The sequence below is a fragment of the Lactuca virosa genome, chromosome 9 (genome assembly GCF_052849685.1).
Source record: "Lactuca virosa cultivar CGN04683 chromosome 9, Lactuca_virosa_CGN04683_v6, whole genome shotgun sequence".
NCBI lineage: Eukaryota > Viridiplantae > Streptophyta > Magnoliopsida > Asterales > Asteraceae > Lactuca > Lactuca virosa.
Genome location: NC_136434.1, coordinates 98,332,418 through 98,354,040, shown reverse-complemented (window position 1 = coordinate 98,354,040; position 21,623 = coordinate 98,332,418).

Here is a 21,623-nt window from a genome sequence, read left to right as displayed (position 1 = left end):
CTAAGTTTCAATTGGACAGAAACTTGGAATCATGCAAATTGTATTGTATGATGAATGAGAATCTTCGTCTTTGGGAAATTAAGATTAATTCCTTGTTCACATGTATATGTGAGTCAAGTGAAGGACTAGGAGATCAGGTACACTTGGTTGTGCGTTGGTCAGGTCCACCACAAAGAACGATAAGACTATTCGTCATGATTTACTAAAGTTTAGTAAATATGGTTGTGCTTACAAGATTAAGTATAATTCTGTATCATTGAAAATCTTTCAATGTACATCAGGACGAATAAGAAGAATCAAATTAGGCAGAAATATAAAAGTTTCTCCAATCTGAAAAGATGGGAGAGTACTTGAGTATCATGTTTTATGATCATCTTAAATGATTATGAAAGCCATATCACAATTTGATCCTCTAAGGATCTTAGTGCATTTGTTTGGCTAAGAAGAGGGATCAGGAATTGTTGAAATGGTTAAGTCAAATAAGATGAATCATACTTTGTTCCAAAATCAAATCTTAGAGTCATACTCCAAGATTGTATATTGAGTGATATATCAGCAAATGCAGAGTAAAATGTTTTCTACTCTTGTACATTTGAAATTGGTAAGTTGTAATGTTTTGGATAAAACAAAGATCAACTAAGACCAATTGTCAATAGTGTTTGTCTTGATAAGAAATCGCACTAACTCTTGAATATTTGTTTGTCAAGCAATGTTCTTAACAGAGAGAAACTTATATGTCAAGAGGTCAGTGGGAGTCTTAAAGATCTTGACAAGTTTCAAGAACTAATCAAGAATAAACCTATTGTTAATCACTAGCACATGACCTGAGGTTTATAACCTATCGTATTGACATATTCTTGTTTCTGTGCCCATTCCAGTTAAAGTTGACTATGCATGTGAGTTCTATGAGTTCTCAGTTGTTTGCATAAGAACTCGGAAGTAATGGTAGGCCCTTGTGCTGCCAGGTGGCAAGGAATTAAGATTGAACAAGTTCAGTTCATATGAGTTTGGATTTGTCACTAACCTTGTCTTGTCATTATGGTTTTGACAAATTCACATGGATAGGAACACATACACCATAAAAATCTAAGTGTCATAAGGTTTCTCTCAAATTCATGAAAATGATTGTGAGGAAACGCTTTCACTAAGTAGATTTTAAGGAGATAGCATTTGTGATATTTGCATTCTCAAATTCGATTATGACTACGACATCCCTCTTCACAATTCAAATTGTGAGAAATGGCAAAAAGTCTGAACATTTGAGACTTATTGCTGTAAGTTATGAAATTGTTTGGACATACATATGAGCTATCTAAGGAAAGATGTATAAGTTTGAGAAGCCATAAAAGTCTTATCGAAGCGTTTTGTATCAGAAATCTGAACTTTGGTAAGAAAGTCAACAAGTATTGATTTCTAGAAGTCCAGCTGATTTTGGATACATGTCAAAGCTAGTGGGAGCATAAGTGTTATGCCAGTAATATAATAATTATTATGCTAGTGGGAGCATAATTATTATGGTAAGTGTTGCAAGTTAGCAATGTTAATTATAGAAAACAAAGTTTTCAATTCGCAAAGTTGCAGGGTTTGAAAAAATTGTTTTGCTATAATTAAGGGAGAGGAACTTATACTTCATTTTTCAATTCTAAAAGCTTAGATTGAGATTTTTAATCAAATTAATCAAAGACATATATGAATGTTATGTTGAAAAGATTCGACATAAGGAAATTCTATGGAAATGTTAATTGCATTCTCAAAATTCGATTATGATTACGACATCCTTCTTCATAGTTCTAATTGTGAGAACATGGCAAATAGAAATATTATAGCAAAAGATTGATCAAGTATCATGTCTTTATGTAAGACATTATGAATCGTGTCCTCTATGCTTCAGATATAGGGTCGATTGCATATGCTATAATATTCACGTGTTCTAATTTTCCAAATGCCTAGGGCATTAAGAGGGAAAAAGGACTAGAACTAAATCTAACTAAAGTGGTTAAACAACTGTCAAGGACAATCTAAGTTTCGCTGAAGATTGGTTGCTTATGGATAGTTGAAAGTATAGTAATGGATGGACCATATTGAGATTATTATGAATAGACTGGATTCTATTAATAATGAGTTGTCATATGGCAAATATGGAAATGGTTCCGTAATAGGAGTTGGATATCAAGAATCTATGAGAAAGTTAGAAACTTTTATGCAAGAAAGATGTTCAAATGAATGTGCTTTGAATATGAGACTTTGAATCTATGGAATTGTCTTGCAACAATCTCCAATGGAAAGTTTTGTAATTGACAAAGTCTCTGTGACTTGTGTACAAAGTCATTACAAAAGGATCACTGCATATAAGTTTAGAATCTAACAAATTACAGTAAGTGGCAAGAACTTGGTATTCTTACACTTGCGATAAATATTTGGAATTGTGAAATGAGTATCGTTGGAAATATTTACAACTGATCTATTTCACAAAGTAAGGACCATAGGTAAACATAGTGTGCATGCTTGGAGCATGGGATAACTATTGTTTTAATTCAAGTCTTAGTTGATAAATCGAAACATTATACAATGAATAATGAGTAATCAATATGATGATTAAATAAAAGGTGTTTTATTTACACTCACAAGTTTTGGGGCCATATAGGATTAGTATTATTCTTGTGTTTCACTTTGCATGTTTTGACTTCCCGAATAATAAGATCATTCAAACTATCCACAGTCGATCATACTTTGGAAGTAGGTATGAAAGAAGACTGTCATGAGTTGGCTTGTAGATTTCTCTAAGGAGTTAGGCATAGCAACAAGTTTGCTACACCATTCATGAATAAGATTAGAGTACTGGATCAACCCACGCTCACTTTAATCACTTCATGGAATTTATCATGAGTGACCATGAGACGATAATATCATATAAGCCTTCAAACCTAGATATATGAGTTGTTGACTATGAATTAGTTGTGCATTGATGATACGAAAACGCATCAGTAACTTGATGTTATAAAACGTATCATTGTGCATGATTTAATGAGTACTTAGTACAAGCATATAATGTCGAAGTTTATCTGTTCTCTTTTATCCTAAGAGGATTAAATGTTGGGTTATGAGCATTCTAACACTCCTAAGTGTACATGCAACCCTAAATACCTTGGATCTATGTTTTCTCTATTATACATACAATTATGAATATCCAAGGTATTATCCTAATCTAGCATACAAAATAATAAATATAACAAGATAGAATACATACCTCTTTGATGTAGAATGTCTTCATGAAGCTTGAGTGCCTAGTGCCCCAAGTGTGACACCTCAAATGGTTCACACAACACCAAATACACTTGGAATAACTTGAGAGAAACTTGAACACTCCTTGAAATCGTCTAGCCCTCACACTCACACATTAGTACCCGATTTCTTGAGCCATGGGATTCTTTTATATGGTGGCTATTAGGGTTACACCATGTAACTCATAACTTTACCCATTCCTTATGCTCCATGGATTTTAACCTCCATGGAGTATCCATGGGTCACCCCATGGACTTAGTCCAACATAAGGAATCTTGGATCACAAGCCCACATATATAAGAATGAATGATTTACACAATCAACCCATATATTTAATTAGTCTCCTTTTGATCACTTAATTAATTCCAAATTAATTCTTGATCAATACTAATTAAATAACCTTATTAATATATTAGAACTTATAATATATTAACCAACCTTAAGTGTTATTTCTCTCATTATAGTCTATCCAAATGCATGATGCCATGCAACCCAAATGGACCATGCCGGGTCGGGTCAAGTCTTACCAATTATAGTTATGGACTTAGACATTAATCCAACAGTCTCCCACTTGGATAAGTCTAAAACTATTATTGCGTATGACTTCAGGAACCGATCAGCAATCGTAGCTCTCAAAAGCTTCTGTCGAACTCTGACCTTGTCGATGAACTCTGACCTTTGTCAATGACTTGTCCATTAGATAAGGGATCATATATTCCTTCATTCTAGATATCATATGGACTGAGACATGGATTATCAATCATTCTCTCTGTCCATTTGTTGTTTCCCGATTTCCGATTCATGATGACTAACTGATTGAACAAATCAAATCAGTCCTGGCTTGGCCAAGCACTCACATGTATCATCTTTAAATCATCGAGGGGCCCACAAATATCGCTTTTATCCCGAAGGTAAAAGGAATGGATAAACTTCGACTCATATGGCTTGTTCTACTACTTGTTGAATCATACACAAAGGCACGTTTTATAACATCGAGTTAACAATGCGTTTTTGTGCAATCAATGTATAACCAACTCATAGTAACAACTCATATCTCTAGGTTTGAAGAATATAAGATATTATCGTCTCATGATCACTCGTGATAAAATCCATGAAGTGATTCAAATGAGCGCGGGTTGAATCCAATACTCAGAACTTATGAGCACTCATGAGTGTTGTAGCACCACTTTGTCCACCAACCTGGACCTCTACAAACCAACCCATGACAGTCTTGATTCATATCTACTTCCAACATATGACCGACTGTGGATGGTTTGAATAACTTAATCATTCAGGAAGAGCGACTTAGTTATTCTGGAAGTCAAAACATGCAAAGTGAAACACAAGAATAAATGAATCAAATATGGTATCAAACCCTATGAATATAAATAAACACTTTTATTTATCACCATACTGATTACTCATTATTCATTGTTTCGGTTTTATCAACTTTATACTTGAATTTAAAACAATAGTTGTCCCATGCTCCAAGCATGTACACTATGTTTTCTAAACACTAGTCATGCCATACACCAAGTATGCATACTATGTTTGTCTATGATCTTTACTTTGTAAAATAGATCAATTGAACATCACTCCAATGATCCTCTTTTCACAGTCCCAAATCCTTACTGCAAATGCAAGAATTCCAAATTCATGCCATTTACTGAAATCTGTTAGATTCTAAACTTATATGCATTGATCCTCTTAATGATTATGCACAAAGTCAGAAAGACTTGACAACAATCATTACAGAGCATTCCAAAGGAGATCAGCTCCTTGGAAACATCCTTCTTTCATTAAGTTTCCTAATCTTACACAGATTGAATAATTTCTAACTTTGAAACATTTCCATATTCCATTTTGACTATCACTTCTGAACAAGAGTTGCCTCCTTACAGATTATGTCAATATGGTCCTTCCAGAATTAACATTATACTTCCAACTGTCCTTGAGCAACCAATCTTTGGTAAACCTTAGATTGTCCTCGACAATTGCTTAATCATTTTAGTCATATCCAATTCTAGATCTTTTCCCTTCATAATGCCCCAGGCATTTGGAAAATTTTAGAAAGGATGAATATAGCACATGTAATCGATCCTATATCCGACGCATATGGGACACGATTCATGATGTCTCACGTAAAGACTAAACCAGTCTTTTGCTATAATATTTCCATTTCAATTTTCCAAGTTCTCAAAATTCAGATTATGAAAAGGGATGCCGTAATCATAATCGAATTTTAGAACGCAAATAATGGACCCATATATAGAATTTCCTTATGTTGAGCCATTCCAACATGAAATTCATATATATATATATATATATATATATATATATATATATATATATCCTTGATTAAATACGATTAAAATCTCAATCTAAGCTTTTAGAATTGAAATGAAGTATAATTTCCTCTCCCTTAATTATAGCAAAACAACTTTTTCAACCCCTGCAACCTCACGAATTGAAACTTTTGTTTTCTATAATTAACATTGCTAACTTGCAACCTTTGTCATAATTATCATGCTCCCACTAACATGATGATTATTAGCATAACACTTATGCTCCCACTAGCTTTGACATGTACTCAGAAATCAGCTGACTTTCTTACCAAAGTTCAGATTTCTGATACTAGATTGTTTTGATAAAACTTTATCAAAATCATACACCTCTCTTAGATAGCTCACATGTGTGTCTAAACAATTTTAGAACTATGAAAAGGGATGCCGTAATCATAGTCTCAATTGTTTAGACCTTTGCCACTTCTCACAAGTCCATGTTAGTGTGCCGGTAAACCACACACGCTCCACTAACGACTTTGAGAATGCAAATATCACAATTGCTATCTAGCTAAAATCTACTTAGTGAAAGTGTTTCCTCACCATCATTTTCATGAATCGGAGAGAAACCTTATGACACTTAGATTTAATAGTGTATGTGTTCTTATCCATGTGAATTTGTCAAAACCATAATCACAAGACAAGGTTAGTGACAAATCCAAACTCATATTGATTAAACTTGTGCAATATTAAATTCTTGCCATTTGGCAGCTCAGGTGCCTGCCATTGCTTCCAAGTAGTTGTGCAACCAATTGAGAACTCTCAGAACTCCTATGCAAAGCCAACTTGAATAGGCACAAAAATTTCAACATGATAGGTTATAAACCTCAAGTCGTGTGCTAGTGAAGGACTTTAGGTTTTATTCTTGATTAAGTCTTGAAACTTTCAAGAGCTTTAAGACTCCCACTGTCCTCTTGACATATAAGACTCCCTTGTCAAATATTCAAGAGATAGTGCGGATTCTTTATCAACACTAACACTTTACACAATTGGCCTAAGTTGGTCTCTGTTTTATCCAAAACATCACAACTTACCAATTTCAAATGTACAAGAGTAGATACCCTTTTACTCTTACATTTGACCAGTGTTAACAAACCCTCTTTAAGATATGTCACTCAAGTTATAATCTTGGAGTATGACTCTAAGAATTGTTTTGGAACGAAGTATGACTCATCTTTTTGATTTAACCATTTCAACAATTCATGACTCATCTTCTTAGTCATAAGAATGCACTAAGATGACTTTAGAGGACCAATTGTGATATGGTATCTTAATCATTAAGATGATCATAAACATGATACTAAAGTACTCTCCCATCTTTTCATATTTGAGAAACTTTTATCTTTCTGCCATACTTTGATTCTTCTTATTCGTTCTGTCTCACATTGAAACTTCTCCAATGCTACAGACTTATACTTAAACTTATAAGTATAACCATATTTACTGAACTTAAGTAAATCATGACGAATAGTCTTCTTGATCTTTTGTGGTGGACTTGACCAGTGCATAAGAATGTGTACTCGATCCCTTAGTCCTTTCCTTATTCACATAAGGAATTAGTCTTAATTTTCCAAGCTGAAAGTTCTCATTCATCATACTATACAACTTGCATGATTCCAAGTTTCGGTCCAATTGAACCTTGGGTGATGAGAATATTTCCTTATTTGGTAATATTAGACACTACCACAACCGAAAGAATCAAATCCATTTTTCCAATATTGCTATCAATGGAATCTTATAAGCAACAACTTTTCACAAATGCCATTGTAAGGATACTTAAAATAAATAAAATCAAAACCTTTTTCTTTTATTTTAAAACTTTGCGGAAAAACTTATCCTTACAATCCATATGAAAACCTTGTTGTTATCTATTCCTAAGCAATATAAATACCATAACTCTTAAGTAATAGCCCAAAATTCTGATCACCGACCCATGCGATTGAAATCCATCTTCGCGATCAGAATCAGCATGTACTTAATAGAGTTAGACAATGGACTTTACCTGAAGTAGAGCCAAACTTATTGACTTTAACATCCTTAGGTAAATTTGGCAGCTTCGTAACCAATGCCCTTTCCTTTGGCAATAGTTACATATGGTCCCTTGATAATGGGACTATCGCAGACTTCGCCTCTCTCTTTACCATTGGGTCAACCGAGTTGACTATGGCCGATCCCTTTCCATTGGGAGGAGAGAGCTTTACTGGATATCCAATGTCATCATTGTCAATGTCCATAGCGTTTTAGGAAGTTGATCTTAGCAAATAGATAAGATCATTAAGGGTCTTGTCTTAGTCTGTTTCATAGGATTCCCAAAAGAACTCACTATGTGACTTAGAAAGTAGTTGAGCCACCAACTTTCTCAAGACTTTGACACCCAACTCTCCCGGCTTGTCAATATGTGACTACATCCCCAAGATGTGATCACACCTAGACCTTGCCTTGCCAATAGGGCTTGAGTGACCTTAAACTTTTTAGGAACTTGTGGGTTAGGGAGAATAATTGGAGGAGGTGAAAGAAGTATGATATCCATGGGACATCATCTTCATTTAGGAAAGCTTGTTTCAAGAGATTTGGGAAGATCATAAATGTCTAGACCAGACATCTTTTTGGGAGATATTCAAGATAGTTGATTTAAAGTCCTTAATATGACATCCAATATGAAATATTAAGGCTAGGACCCAACAAACTATTTTATAACTTAGAAGAGGGATGCCGTAATCCAAGCTATAAAATATTTGAAGGTAGGTGAATGACGATTCACCAATTTCCACCATGAAAAACGAAATAATTTATTAGGTTTTAATTGGATTTGAAAGTCCTAGATCTTTGAGATTCATTGAACTGTTCAAAGGCATGTTTCAATCTCGAGTGTGCCCTTTAGGTTTTGTGACTGGGATGCCGAGGATCACAAAACAAGGTGTGAATAACCATGCAAATATACTTGGTACCCTTAATATTTACCCCTTAATCAGTGTGTCGGTTAACCACACACGCTCCACCGATACTATGATAAATATTAAGTTACCCTTTGCCTACCTTGTTAAGTCCAGGTTAGTGTGCCGGTTAACCACACACGCTCCACTAACGACTTAAGCAAAGTGCAAAGTGTAATTTCATGGGTTAGCACCAAATTCACATTTTCCTAAGTAACTAAGATTGTGTATTAATAAGAGTTTAGTTACTTAGTATTTATCATTAATACTTTTAATGAAAGGAGAATTATAGTCCTTGTCCTACCCGTTCGGCTAACGACCCTCCACCAGTCAAGGAAGCGGTGGGTGAGAGTGGACACCCATTAAACTGCCATTTTATAGGCAGTAACCTTATACCCCCTTATAGACCGGCTTCGTGAATGAGGCATACTAACGGTAAGACTGACTTTACTCTTATACATATATATAAATATTATTAACTTATAATATTATAAAGTATAAGGGTTGAATTTTAACTTTTAAAATTCTAAGGGCTAACTTGGAATTAAAGTATTCATAAGTGAAAACTTTTCAAATTCCAAAACTTGAGGGCAAGTTTTGAAACTATTCAAAACTAATTAATTCCATAACTTATGAGTTTAAAGTAGTTTTAATTAAAAAATAAAATTAATTAAAAAAAACTCTTCAAGTTCCATAACTTGAGGACAAGTTATGGAAGACTTTAAACTAATTAATAAAAAAAATAACTTTTTTTTTATTGTAACTTATGGAACTAATTAAGGTTACACTTTTTTTTTTAATTTAATGAAGAGACTCTTGAACCTCCATAACTTGAGGACAAGTTATGGAGTCATAAAACCATTTAATTAGAACTAGACTCTTCATTTTGTAACCTTTGCCAACTTTTATGAGTTTTATGATTCTTAAATGTGACTTTTCATATAACTTGAGGACAAGTTACAAAAACACACTTTGGAATCAACTCTTAGATTAAAATGGATTGAAAACAACTATTTCACACAACTTTTCTATTAATCTAAGAACCTCATAAGAACAAGATAATTCAAATCATCAATCTTCAAGAAATTAGCATGAACATACAAACTAATACAAATCTTGAAATTATGACAATTATCTTAGAAATTGGATTAGCATGAACATTACCACATCAAAAACAAGTTTATAAGTCCAAAAACATCTTAGGGTAATGTTCCTAGTCCAATTCCAGCCAAAACAATCGAATATATGCATCCAACTCGATTTTTCAGCTACTTTTGCAAGTATAACAAGAAAACAAGTCTAGGCTCTGATACCACTGTTGGGTTATGAGCATTCTAACACTCCTAAGTGTACATGCAACCCTAAATACCTTGGATCTATGTTTTCTCTATTATACGTACAATTATGAACATCCAAGGTATTATCCTAATCTAGCATACAAAATAATAAATATAACAAGATAGAATACATACCTCTTTGATGTAGAATGTCTTCATGAAACTTGAGTGCCTAGTGCCCCAAGTGTGACACCTCAAATGGTTCACACAACACCAAATACACTTGGAATAACTTGAGAGAAACTTGAACACTCCTTGAAATCGTCTAGCCCTCACACTCACACATTAGTGCACGATTTCTTGAGCCATGGGATTCTTTTATATGGTGGCTATTAGGGTTACACCATGTAACTCATAACTTTACCCATTCCTTATGCTCCATGGATTTTAACCTCCATGGAGTATCCATGGGTCACCCCATGGACTTAGTCCAACATAAGGAATCTTGGATCACAAGCCCACATATATAAGAATGAATGATTTACACAATCAACCCATATATTTAATTAGTCTCCTTTTGATCACTTAATTAATTCCAAATTAATTCTTGATCAATACTAATTAAATAACCTTATTAATATATTAGAACTTATAATATATTAACCAACCTTAAGTGTTATTTCTCTCATTATAGTCTATCCAAATGCATGATGCCATGCAACCCAAATGGACCATGTCGGGTCGGGTCAAGTCTTACCAATTATAGTTATGGACTTAGACATTAATCCAACAATAGTTTCAAACATCAGAGTGTAAAACATAAAAATAGATAATACGTAAACCACAAGTGGATGCAATACAATCAATCCTAACTCTTCCCCTTGATACAAGAAGTACTTGAAACATTTATGTAACGCCTGTTCCAGGTATCATTTAATTCTCTAAGTTTTTATGGTTTTGTGCTAGGACTCGACGAGCTGGGGAGCTCCAACTCGTCGAGTAGAGATCATTTATGAGGACGCAAGATTCAGAACCTACTCGACGAGTCGGAAGGCCCCGACTCGACGAGTAGGCGTTGTAAAGGAAAACCCTAATTTTCAGGGGTTTGTACCCTATTTAAAGAACTTATGGCTCATTTTTAGCCTCTTTCATCATTCTTATAGTCCAGAGACAAACCCTAGCCGCATTTTGGTGCTTCCTTGAGTGTGTGTGAGCTTTGGAGAGTGAATCTTGTGCTTTTTGGAAGATAACTTGGAGGGTGAAGAGATTGAAGTGAGGAGAAGGCTTTGGATCCGGCATCTACTTGTTGTTAGCATCCAGTTAGAGGTAAAAAGTTGCTACCTTGATCTCTTTTTACTTAGATCTCATCTTATGGAAGAATATGGTCACTAGTGGTGCAAAAATGGTGTCATACTCGGATTTGGACTTGTCATGAGGATATGGTTCCAGATCTGGACACCTCTAGGTCTTTCATGACATCAATTTTCTTCCTTTAACTAGTTTAGGCCCTTTTCCTTATTCTAAGTCTTGTATGAACCCTAGTTTTAGTGTTTTAGCCTTGGGAGGCCTTGCATGCACGTAAAGTTTGCAACTTTACATGGTAACTACACCATAAGGGGTTGGATCTGTATGTTGGAGCCTTGGATTTCACTGGAAAGGATTGAACACAGAAAGGACTGAGGGGACTCGACGAGTTGCTTAGCCAACTCGACGAGTCGGGTAGGGTTTTCCCGCTTTTGGGATCCAGAGTGATTTCAGTGAGCTGATTAAGAGATTCCGGTCAAGAGATTTCGGTTTAGAGTTTTCGGCCCTTGGACATTAAGGAACTCGACGAGTTACTCGGGTGACTCGGTGAGTTGACTCGGGATTTCGGTTGTATGCACTCTGATGGAACTCAACGAGTTGCTTGATGCACTCGATGAGTTGGGGTCAACATGGACTGTTGACCTTGACTTTGACCAGGGTTGACTTTGAGGGTATTTTTGGTATTTCGGGATTGTGACAAGTTAATCACATGATGATTATAGGCAGTTGAGTTGGAGCTGTGCGTTGAGACTTGTTGGATCTTATCTTGTCAGTTCAACATTCAAGAGAGGTAAGTCTCCTCACCATACCAATGGGACGAAGGCACCAAGGCCGGCTCGTTTTATGATATGTGGTACACTAGCTGAAGTTATATTATGAGGCATGATAGTTGGTTATGTGCTAGGAAGTATGCTAGTTGTATATGTGGTATGCTTGTATGGAAGACCATGGGAGATCCCATGACACCTGGATGTAAGACCATGTGGAGAGCCCATGGCTTTCCTACTAAAGACCATGGGAGAGCCCATGACACCCGGATGTAAGACCATGTGGAGAGCCCATTGCTTTCCTACTAAAGACCATGGGAGAGCCCATGACACTTAGGTGTAAGACCATGTGGGGAGCGCATGGCATCCTAGAGTAAGACCCTCGGGACGAGCCCACGACATCCCTATATGTTGTATGCATGGCTCATGTGGTTTATGTAGCTTTTATAACTAATATGATTATATGATTATGTGGATTGTGTGGGGTATGCTCCGGGGAACTCACTAATCATTAGCTTACAATTTGTTTATTCGTTTCAGGTACTTCTGAGCCTAAGGGCAAGGGAAAGGTCTGGTGGCGCGGCATGCACTCTCACAAGCGTTTTTATGGGACACTCTGATATTTGAAATAAAGTTTGTTGATGTATGAATTTTGAAAAAAATTGTTCTTGAGATTTCATGGTTGATTAGAAATGTTTTGATAATTTAAAAATGAAAATTTTCTTTTAAAAATTTGGGTCTTTACAATTTAAACTTAAAACCATAAGCACAAAGCTTAGTGAGTTCCCCAAGATACCACATACCAATACTGGCCTCGCCCAACATACATAATGAGCCTCACCCAACATACAGAATGAGCCTCGCCCAATAATATAACGGGTTTCACACAACGGGCCTCGCCCAACATGCATAACGGGTCTCACCCAACGGGCTTTGCCCAACACCAATACATACACGCATGAGTCACAAAGAGTGTCTATCATCATACACAATATAGTGAGAAGACTCACCTCACATTCAACGTAGACTAACACCACAACTCGCAAAACATATTGTTGGCACTACACACCACCTAAATGTTAATCAAAGGTCAAGCCTCAGTCTACTACCCAAAACCAACAAGTTAAAGAAAAGTCAACATGGTCAAAAAGTCAACGGTCAACGATCAAAGTCAACTCTGCAGACCATCGCGTCATGGCAAGTCCTTGGCCACGCCGTGGACTGGTCCAAACAGAAAACACGATGAATATACTCATTGCATTATGGTCAGTACTTGACTTTGTCGTGGTGATGCTGGCATATCCAATTCCTCATTAAGTCCTCAACTCAAACATTCCAGAAGGCTTCATGGCACCCTAATGGTTTATAAAATCCTAACTTTATGGACATGCATCTCCAATGCATGTCATCCACCAAATTAGGTCAAAAATGTAAGAAATGGGTTAAGACTTCATGCATGGCCTAAAAACAACATGAAAGTACATATCTAAGACATATAATAGTTCTAGGATCCTAAGCGGTAATAAAGTTGCAAACTTCTCAACAGGAAGAACTAGCTTCAAAACCTAGATATATAAGAAAATAATCACAAAGTTGAAGGCTTACAGACTTAAAAAAAGTCCAGGAGATGCACAAAGAGGTTAGGTGGTGCTTGCTTGCCGATCTCCTGCTCCACAAATGTGTGCAGTGCAGCGCCGTATCTTGGTCACAAATAACCAACGCACTGTGGTGACACGCCACCACCATGTTGTGGCAATCAATGCACCTCGTTGTGTGTCAATTCCTTCGGATCAATTGATAGTAAGTTTAAGTTTAATTTCTGTCAAATGTGTTTAATTTGGACCTCTTGCTCTGTTAATGTACCTGTGAATTGTGTGTTGTTATTTTCTTTGATTTTAGATTGCAAAAAGTTCATGGGAACAGTTGAAGAAGTTTTCTACATTAAAGTCACAACAGTCGGAGAAGGGGGAGAACAAACATACCTCAAGTGTTGCTGGACTGCTGGAGAATTTGACTGTTAAAGATAAGACAAAAAAGAAAGAAAAAGAAGTCAAAGAGGAATCTGCTGATGCACCAAATAAGGAGGAGATAGAGCCAGAAAAGGCACCAGAGTCGGAGTAGAAGAAGAATGAAGAATCTTCACCTGCTTCCTTAACTTAAAATGGAGCCTTATGAAGACTAAGGTTAAGTATTCCTTCTTGATCAAGTGTCTGGACAAAGAGAACTTTGATGGGTGGTTTGTGATTTCATAGGGACACTAAATGTTTGAGTAAATCCCCAAGTGAAACTTATTTCATGTTAAATGTAACGCTTGATTCCTGGTACGTATTTAATTATAATTTATTCATTTTTGAAGAGCTACTCGACGAGTTGGGAGCCCCAGACTCGTCGAGTAGAAACGAGATTGGACGCGGGATTTAAGTCGCCTACTCAACGAGTTGGGAGCCTCGACTTGACGAGTAGGGCTGTCAGGATGAAACCCTAATTTCGGGGTTTTGCACCCTATTTAAGCATCTTAATTCCCACTTTATGGCCTCATTTCCAGCCTCCAAGTCCCAAACCCTAATCCACGAAACCCTAGAGCCTTGTGTGAGTTTGTGAGCCATTTTTGAGTGACCTGTGTGTGATTTGAAGCTTGTAGAAGAAGAAGAAGCTAGAGGATTCCAGGAGAAGATTTTAGATCCAAAAACAACATCCCATCCTCTTCATTTTCTAGTAAGCAAGCCTCAACCTTGCTTAGTAGCTTGTTAGATCTCCTTCTTATCATTTCATGGGGTTTTTGGTCCAATAAGCTTAGTCCTTTGGATTTGGACGTCCCAAGTGATCTACCTTTCAGATCTGGGGTCTAGAAGGGGTTTCATAGCATAAAGGTGCAAATTTTATGACCATGGAAGCCCTATGCAAGCTTTAAGGTGTTATTATGGCCTTTTAAGCCCCAAAAGGCCATGCATGGAAGGAAAGTTAGGAGCTTTACATGTTCAAATGATGTCTAAGGCCTAGATCTATGTTAGTATGATTTTGGTTGGAGTATTATGGCTTTTGGACCAAGATCTATGTCCTAGAGGACTAGGGTTTGAGCTAAACCCATTAAGAAGGACTAGCAGCGGGTAAAGTTGGAAACTTTACCCTTAAAAGGGCATTTCCAATATGTAGATGAGGTATGGAGCTTAGATCTGAAGAGTAGAGGCTTAATCCTTTAAGATAGCCCAAACAGAATGAGGACTCGACGAGTCTGCGAAGGGACTCAACGAGTTGATTCGCCAAATCGCGACTATAAGTAGCCAGGGAACTCGACGAGTCAGGGGGGTGACTCGACAAGTTGGATCGCGATTTCAGGGTTTCTGATTTATAGAACTCGACGAGTTGAGTTTACCCAGAACGTTGACTATGACCAGAATGTTGACTTTGACCAGGGGTAAAATGGTCATATTACCCTAAGAAAGATTATCATATTTTGATTAAGTGTTATTGTGATAATGATAGCGAGGGAGTCGTTAGAGCAGCCGTCAGAGATTCCTCACGCGAGATTTCACAGCTTGCTTACGAGGTGAGTTTTCCTCCAGTAGGAACGGGTCGAAGGCACCAAGGCCGGCCCGTTTATGTATGTTAGTATATTCCGGATTAAGGTCCAATACCGGGCGGGGCCCAATGTAGATTTATATGTTTTTTTTCTGGATTTCGATCCGATGTCGGGACGGTACCCGATGAATGTTAGTATGCTAGATGTCTTTGTGATTCTTGTGTGTGTATGTGTTTGTATGTTTCGAGACTACGGTCTGATGCCGGGGCAGTTCCTGATGAATGTTTATATGTTTCCGGATTTCGGTCCGATGTCGGGCGGGGACCGAGGAATGATTATATGTCTATAGTTAAGTGGTTATGCTTATGTTATGTGTATTAGTAGTTATGCTCATATGTATGCCGAGTTTTTCTCGATTCCGGGCGGGGCCCGATGCCGGACAAGCCGATGTCGGGCAGTGTCCGATGTAGCAGGGCGGGGCCTGATGGATGTTATATGCGATTATGTGATTATGTGTATGGTATGTGGCAGTTTGGGGAGACTCACGAAGCTTCGTACTTACAGTTTTCAGTTTTGTTTCAGGATGACTACATGGCACACAACACAGTTTTTAGCCTGGGAGGATTCACTCTGATATTTTGATTGGGATTTGGATACAGTGTTTTGACATGATATTTTGAGAAATTACACTTATATTTTATGAGATGGTTGGATTACTATGGTTTTGTTATAAATAAAAATGAAATTTTGGACCGTATTTTAGGGATGTTTCAAGTTGGTATCAGAGCCTTGGTTTGAGGGATTTGGGCACACTCTCGGGTGTGTCTGAACTCAAACTGAGGACTTGGTATGAAAATTTTCAAAAGAAAATCATTTTTCTCAAAAGAACTTTAAAAAGAGAATAGAATTTTGAATAGAGAAAAGGGTGTGGTGCATGTAATTAGCCGAGCTCAAGTAAGTACTCCTGAATTGCCCATATAAATTTATGTTATGATATGCTTATAAGAACTGCATGCTAGATTAGGGCGAAGGATCTAGGAAGCATGCCTTATGTGTCTGCTATATGTGTATCAGCTTTATGTACTGCATGCTAGTACAGATTAGTCAGTGATATGATGGCCTGATTAGAATATGCTTGATTATGTGTACTCAATGCTCGAATGCAGCTTGCTTTGTGCTTTTAGGAGTTCTAGTTATCTATTACTAGCTAGCAAACGAATATGTTAAGTTACATATTGGGAGGACTAAATAATTTCAGAAGGTTAGGTCTAGCTCTATTTTGCAGCTCTTGTTTGAGTCCAACCGTTGTAGGGTAGGATCTCTCATTCAAAGAATTATCTAGTCTTAGTGATATGTAATGGTATTCGTGAGCTAGTTAGGGGGAGATAGTAGGGACTTCTTATGCAGCTGAGGGTGGAGAATGGGTTGGTGATTACCCTAGGGCAAGCTAGGATGTGATTAGCGTGAGAACAGCAGTAGCAGTAGAAGGGACTTGGTGGAGTCAAGGAAGTTCTTGAGGAAAGTACGGATAGATGTGGAAGGTAGTATGTGTTGGGTTTTGAGAACTATAACACTCCTATGGTGCACAGGCAACCCTAAATCCTTTAGATCTATGTTTTCTCTAATTATACATGCATTTTGTTTTTCCAAAGCATTCACCCTAGCTAGCATACAATTGAAGGTATATAATAAAACTTAGTTTGGATGCTTACCTCTTGAGTAGGGTAGAGTTCTTGACCTTTGAAAGCTTGAGTACCTCAAGTGTGATGCCTCTATTGGTTCACAAACACCATATGCAAGAGGAGGCTTGAGATAAATAGGTTAGCAAGCTCAAAATTGTGTACCACTCTCTTGGAATGATGGGGCAACCGATTTTGGCTCTAGGGGACTCTATTTATAGTGTTACACATGCTAGGGTTACAATTTGTAAACCCTAATGAACCATGACTTTCCACATTCTCATGCTCCATGGATTTAACCTCCATGGACTATCCATGGATTAGTTTAGCCCATCCACATAATCATGGATCATTTGCCCACACTACAAGAATCATTTATTTACATAATCAATCCCCATATATTTAATTAGTCTCTTTTGACCACAAAATAAATTAAAAATTAATTCTTGATCAATACTAATTAAATAATATGATTATTAATATATTATACTTGTAATATATTAATAAACCATAAATAACCTTATTCTCAAAATTCATCCTATCAAATTGCACTGGTGAAGGAAACCCAAAAAGGGACCATGCTACAATCGGGTGAAGTACATCACAATTATAGTTATGGGCTTAGACACTAAATCCAATAGTGTCTCACTTGGATAAGTCTATAACTATAACTGCCAATGTAACTCTAGGATCCGGCATGGTCCATTTGGGTTGCATGGCATCATGCATTTGGATAGACTATAATGAGAGAAATAACACTTAAGGTTGGTTAATATATTATAAGTTCTAATATATTAATAAGGTTATTTAATTAGTATTGATCAAGAATTAATTTGGAATTAATTAAGTGATCAAAAGGAGACTAATTAAATATATGGGTTGATTGTGTAAATCATTCATTCTTATATTTGTGGGCTTGTGATCCAAGATTCCTTATGTTGGACTAAGTCCATGGGGTGACCCATGGATACTCCATGGAGGTTAAAATCCATGGAGCATAAGGAATGGGTAAAGTTATGAGTTACATGGTGTAACCCTAATAGCCACCATATAAAAGAATCCCATGGCTCAAGAAATCGGGTACTAATGTGTGAGTGTGAGGGCTAGACGATTTCAAGGAGTGTTCAAGTTTCTCTCAAGTTATTCCAAGTGTATTTGGTGTTGTGTGAACCATTTGAGGTGTCAAACTTAGGGCACTAGGCACTCAAGTTTCATGAAGACATTCTACATCAAAGAGGTATGTATTCTATCTTGTTATATTTATTATTTTGTATGCTAGATTAGGATAATACCTTGGATGTTCATAATTGTACGTATAATAGAGAAAACATAGATCCAAGGTATTTAGGGTTGCATGTACACTTAGGAGTGTTAGAATGCTCATAACCCAACAGTGGTATCAGAGCCTAGACTTGTTTTCTTGTTATACTTGCAAAAGTAGCTGAAAAATCGAGTTGGATGCATATATTCGATTGTTTTGGCTGGAATTGGACTAGGAACATTACCCTAAGATGTTTTTGGACTTATAAACTTGTTTTTGATGTGGTAATGTTCATGCTAATCCAATTTCTAAGATAATTGTCATAATTTCAAGATTTGTATTAGTTTGTATGTTCATGCTAATTTCTTGAAGATTGATGATTTGAATTATCTTGTTCTTATGAGGTTCTTAGATTAATAGAAAAGTTGTGTGAAATAGTTGTTTTCAATCCATTTTAATCTAAGAGTTGATTCCAAAGTGTGTTTTTGTAACTTGTCCTCAAGTTATATGAAAAGTCACATTTAAGAATCATAAAACTCATAAAAGTTGGCAAAGGTTACAAAATGAAGAGTCTAGTTCTAATTAAATGGTTTTATGACTCCATAACTTGTCGTCAAGTTATGGAGGTTCAAGAGTCTCTTCATTAAATTAAAAAAAAAAAAGTGTAACCTTAATTAGTTCCATAAGTTACAATAAAAAAAAAGTTATTTTTTTTATTAATTAGTTTAAAGTCTTCCATAACTTGTCCTCAAGTTATGGAACTTGAAGAGTTTTTTTTAATTAATTTTATTTTTTAATTAAAACTACTTTAAACTCATAAGTTATGGAATTAATTAGTTTTGAATAGTTTCAAAACTTGCCCTCAAGTTTTGGAATTTGAAAAGTTTTCACTTATGAATACTTTAATTCCAAGTTAGCCCTTAGAATTTTAAAAGTTAAAATTCAACCCTTATACTTTATAATATTATAAGTTAATAATATTTATATATATGTATAAGAGTAAAGTCAGTCTTACCGTTAGTAGGCCTCATTCACGAAGCCGGTCTATAAGGGGGTATAAGGTTACTGCCTATAAAATGGTAGTTTAATGGGTGTCCACTCTCACCCACCGCTTCCTTGACTGGTGGAGGGTCGTTAGCCGAACGGGTAGGACAAGGACTATAATTCTCCTTTCATTAAAAGTATTAATGATAAATACTAAGTAACTAAACTCTTATTAATACCCAATCTTAGTTACTTAGGAAAATGTGAATTTGGTGCTAACCCATGAAATTACACTTTGCACTTTGCTTAAGTCGTTAGTGGAGCGTGTGTGGTTAACCGGCACACTAACCTGGACTTAACAAGGTAGGCAAAGGGTAACTTAATATTTATCATAGTATCGGTGGAGCGTGTGTGGTTAACCGACACACTGATTAAGGGGTAAATATTAAGGGTACCAAGTATATTTGCATGGTTATTCACACCTTGTTTTGTGATCTTCGGCATCCCAGTCACAAAACCTGAAGGGCACACTCGAGATTGAAACATGCCTTTGAACAGTTCAATGAATCTCAAAGATCTAGGACTTTCAAATCCAATTAAAACCTAATAAATTATTTCGTTTTTCATGGTGGAAATTGGTGAATCGTCATTCACCTACCTTCAAATATTTTATAGCTTGGATTACGGCATCCCTCTTCTAAGTTATAAAATAGTTTGTTGGGTCCTAGCCTTAATATTTCATATTGGATGTCATATTAAGGACTTTAAATCAACTATCTTGAATATCTCCCAAAAAGATGTCTGGTCTAGACATTTATGATCTTCCCAAATCTCTTGAAACAAGCTTTCCTAAATGAAGATGATGTCCCATGGATATCATACTTCTTTCACCTCCTCCAATTATTCTCCCTAACCCACAAGTTCCTAAAAAGTTTAAGGTCACTCAAGCCCTATTGGCAAGGCAAGGTCTAGGTGTGATCACATCTTGGAGATGTAGTCACATATTGACAAGACGGGAGGGTTGGGTGTCAAAGTCTTGAGAAAGTTGGTGGCTCAACTACTTTCTAAGTCACATAGTGAGTTCTTTTGGGAATCCTATGAAACAGACTAAGACAAGACCCTTAATGATCTTATCTATTTGCTAAGATCAACTTCCTAAAACGCTATGGACATTGACAATTATGACATTGGATATCCAGTAAAGCTCTCTCCTCCCAATGGAAAGGGATCAGCCATAGTCAACTCAGTTGACCCAATGGTAAAGAGAGAGGCAAAGTCTGAGATAGTCCCATTATCAAGGGTCCATAGGTAACTATTGCCAAAGGAAGGGGCATTGGTTACGAAGCTGCCAAATTTACCTAAGGATGTTAAAGTCAATAAGTTTGGCTCTACTTCAGGTAAAGTCCATTGTCTAACTCTATTAAGTACATGCTGATTCTGATCGCGAAGATGGATTTCAATCGCATGGGTCGGTGATCAGAATTTTGGGCTATTACTTAAGAGTTATGATATTTATATTGCTTAGGAATAGATAACAACAAGGTTTTCATATGGATTGTAAGGATAAGTTTTTCCGCAAAGTTTTAAAATAAAAGAAAAAGGTTTTGATTTTATTTATTTTAAGTATCCTTACAATGGCATTTGTGAAAAGTTGTTGCTTATAAGATTCCATTGATAGCAATATTGGAAAAATGGATTTGATTCTTTCGGTTGTGGTAGTGTCTAATATTACCAAATAAGGAAAGATTCTCATCACCCAAGGTTCAATTGGACCGAAACTTGGAATCATGCAAGTTGTATAGTATGATGAATGAGAACTTTCAGCTTGGAAAATTAAGACTAATTCCTTATGTGAATAAGGAAAGGACTAAGGGATCGAGTACACATTCTTGTGCACTGGTCAAGTCCACCACAAAAGATCAAGAAGACTATTCGTCATGATTTACTTAAGTTCAGTAAATATGGTTATACTTATAAGTTTAAGTATAAGTCTGTAGCATTGGAGAAGTTTCAATGTGAGACAGAACGAATAAGAAGAATCAAAGTATGGCAGAAAGATAAAAGTTTCTCAAATATGAAAAGATGGGAGAGTACTTTAGTATCATGTTTATGATCATCTTAATGATTAAGATACCATATCACAATTGGTCCTCTAAAGTCATCTTAGTGCATTCTTATGACTAAGAAGAGGAGTCATGAATTGTTGAAATGGTTAAATCAAAAAGATGAGTCATACTTCGTTCCAAAACAATTCTTAGAGTCATACTCCAAGA